The sequence below is a fragment of the Poecilia formosa genome, unplaced genomic scaffold (genome assembly GCF_000485575.1).
Source record: "Poecilia formosa unplaced genomic scaffold, Poecilia_formosa-5.1.2 Scaffold63, whole genome shotgun sequence".
Classification (NCBI taxonomy): Eukaryota; Metazoa; Chordata; class Actinopteri; order Cyprinodontiformes; family Poeciliidae; genus Poecilia; species Poecilia formosa.
The window spans coordinates 2,594,184-2,598,199 of NW_006800002.1; positions in this window are offsets into that span (position 1 = coordinate 2,594,184).

The window sequence follows — 4,016 nt, forward strand, 5'->3', positions numbered from 1 at the left end:
TTCATCCCAGCTTATGTCAGCTCTCCTGGAAAATTTACTGTGGCTGTGGAGATATTTGCAATTCTGGCCTCCAGCTTTGGACTGATACTGTGTATATTTGCTCCAAAATGTTACATCATTTTGTTTCAACCAGAGAAAAACACTAAGAAACATTTAATGAACAAAAACACAACGTAAAATATGAATGTGTAATGATGTGATGTCAGATTTTTATAAGTCATCTAGGAATGCTTAAATTGATCATGCTCCCAAGATACCAATTGTTTTGTTTAGATAATTTTTACTGTATTTTATTTTTTTTATGTTAAAGTGCATATTTAAATTTTCAAATTACATTTTAATGTTATGATGTGGATTTCACTTTTGATTTTATATTTATTTCAGTTTTGTTGAATTGACACGATAAATCATCTTTCAGCTGTACATTTGAAAGTTCCCCCTAACATTCACTGTGTCGTTTATATTTTCACCTACTTCATGAAATGTTCTGATTATTTTCTTTTATTTCAATAACCCATGGAACCCAGAACTATGTATTGATGAGACACAAAAATGTTGACAATTTTTTTTTTTTTTTTACTATGTCTGATAGATTTAATACATTGATATTGCAATAACTGAAACTGAATAGTGATTTGTCTGGCCTTTATGAGTACTCCACTATTAAAAATGTCACATTTGTTTTTTTGACCTACAAATAGGTTTTCCTATTATCTCAATGAGTTTAGAGAATCTGTTTTTGTCCTGAAAAAGAAGCAGTTACAGATATTACAATAACACTGTTATGAAAATACGCTTATGCTCTTACGCTGAAGAAGAAAAAGAGGGAGCCGTTTGTCTGGTCTGACCATTGTTTATACAGACCAGGTTGGGGCCCACCCAGTACACGCGAGGGATAAACCCACTAGCGATAGCCTCAAAGGGCGAAGCCTATACGAAATAGAACTGTGGGTCTCATCAGTGAAAGTACTCATGTAGTTATGTATTTTCACCATTTCCAAAAGCTGGTGATTGGGAATAGTAAAAGAAACTTTGCCTGATCGCCCAACTACACTCAACCCCAACCCCACTTTCTCTTTTTTTATTCAGTAAAACAATAATGAGCATCCCCACAGCATGATGCTGTCAAATCCTAATTTATGAAACAGTTCTTTTTTTTTTTTCCTTTTGAATTTCAGGCTTATATATATTTTTGTAAAGCACTTATGGTGCCAGACGTTAAAACTGGCAGCTAAAAACAAACAGTCCATCCAAAAGATTTTGCCAATATAATAAGCAAAGTTCGTTTAAACAGAGAAAAGAAAAGAAAATCTACACTGTAAGGCTTAAACACACAACCAACGATTGCTGGGACAGAGCATGTGATTTTTGAGCCGAAATAACCCGATGTATAAAAGAGGAGGTTCAACCAGTAAAAGCACACTTTGAGAAAGAGAAAGAGAGAGAGAGAGAGAGAGAGAGAGAGATTAGAGCACTTGAGGAATGGAAATCTGGAGATCAGCTTTACGTTTATTGGAGCTGATGGCAGTAGTTGTCTCCGGTGGGTTTCTGGATGGTTTGAAAAACCGGAGTGGACTCGCAGAGGCTGGAAGTGGTGCCAGCACTGAGACTCCATCAGTAGAATGTACCCTGCAGGGTACGCCTCGTTCACCCGTCTACTCAGCAGACGGGGACTTTATCATTGGAGGTGTTTTCTCTATTCATTACCAACTTTACACAGTGATCTATAATTACACCACCAAGCCTGAGCCTCCAAGGTGCGCAGGGAGGTCAGTAAGATAAGAGAGAGAAATTGACAGGATGTTAAAGATTTATTTAGGATGCACAGAGAAGGGCTTTTTTTAAAAAACAATACTGTGTATTTCTTCGGTAATATTGTGCAGAACTTTAAGTAGATGCTATTGCAACTTGATTTTGCTTCTTTACAAAACCACACACACACTTTGATTTACTACTGGACAGTAAATCTAAATATTACATGGTCAACATTTCCAGTTAAGAGTTTGACTCTTTCTAGCTGCCACATTGAAATTCACCTTAAGTTCTGAATAATGTGTGATTTCATACTTTGAATTCTGTTGGGAAAAATATTTCACTTGTCTTGGTAAAGAGGTAAAATATGGCACCAAATGGATTCTGAGGCTGTTTTTTTTTTTGGTATAAAGTTTCTGTGCAATTTCTTTGGATTTCTTTCCTTTTTTTTCCTGCTCAGTATTGATGCCCGGGAACTGCGCTTCTCTCGTTCAATGATCTTTGCCATCGAAGAGATAAACAATCGCATGGATCTACTGCCAGGCATCAAACTCGGATATCAGATCTACGATTCGTGTGCGTCTGTCCCCGTTGCCGTTCACGTGGCGTTTCAGCTGTCAAACGGCCAGGACCCCGTGTTTCATAAAGGCGCCAACTGTTCTCAGTCCGGCGTGGTGATGGCTGCTGTTGGTGAATCTGGATCTACGCCATCCATCAGCATGTCACGCATCATGGGCTCTTTTAACATCCCTCAAGTAAATATTCATTTTATTTGAAGCTGAGGATAGAAAAAAATGAATTCGCTGCACATTAATCTTGTTTTTAAAGACATCATGTTTCGCTTTAGGTGAGCCACTACGCCACTTGTGCCTGTCTGTCAGATAAGCAACAATACCCAAATTTCTTCAGAACAATACCCAGTGACCAGTTCCAAGCTGACGCCCTGGCCAAGCTGGTGAAACACTTTGGCTGGACTTGGATAGGAGCCGTCCACTCAGACTCGGACTATGGAAATAGTGGCATGGCGTCTTTTCTTGAAGCAGCTCTCAGAGAGGGGATCTGTGTGGAGTACACTGAATCTTTCTTTAGAACTGACCCAGGCAGCAAGATCCAAAGAGTCGCCGATGCCGTCCGCAGGTGACACTTGTTGCATATGTCTGATTTTGCTGACCCTTCACTGCAACAACAGAAAATCTTACCAAGTATTTTTGTTTTAGTTTCTAGTGCAAATTTAACTTACAAGTATCTTTTCAGCTTGATATAAGAGCTTGTCTTAAGTCAATGATTTCTTAATATTGACGATAAAGGACAAATTCTGTCCTTGCATATAAAAAACAAAGATCCGAAAAATCTACTTTTATCATGAAATACCCATATGTTTACCTTTAGATTATAAAATGTAAATTACAAATGATAATGGTTTTGCATTTTCATGTAATGTCACAGGTCAACAGCCATGGTTGTTGTGGCATTTATTGCTTCTGGAGACATGAGGGTCCTGCTGGAGGAGCTGGATCGCGCTCCTCCACCACCTCGCCAGTGGATTGGCAGTGAGTCCTGGGTGACCGACACTTTCATGGTCAGATACAGTTTCTGTGCAGGAGCCATCGGAGTTGCTATCCCGCAGTCTGTCATCCCGGGCCTGAGAGACTTCCTCCTGGGTCTCTCTCCGTCAGAAGTGGCTGCCTCCCCACTGCTTACTGAGTTCTGGGAGGATGCATTCAACTGCAGCCTGACAAAAAGTAAGAGCACCTTCCTGAATTCTGAGATGTTTTGTACTTATTTTTATTTTTACATATTAAATATACTATCTGCTTTAAGATCAAACACAAAAAGTCTGCTATATTTACATCCGGAACTACATTTTCCAGTTATACCGATTGAGTTTAATTTTTTTTTTCTTTCTTATAATTGTGAGGAAAAAAATAGGACTGTGTGGTCAATATTTAAGCCACATAAAATTGTGATAAAATGTTTTATCATTTGACACAAAACACTTGTTTGCGTCTTCAGATCCTGCAGCAAACAAGGGCGTGTGTGACGGAACTGAAGACCTAAAACAGCTGAAGAACCCGTACACCGAAACATCTCAGCTGAGAGTGACTAACATGGTGTACAAAGCTGCTTATGCTGTAGCGCATGCTTTTCACAATGCACTGTGTCGGAAAACAAACACCACCATTCAGTGTGACAAATTCATCAATCTGAATGCAAGTCAGGTTAGTCCAAATGAAAACCAAAACTCTGAGTTTTTTCTTTTCTTT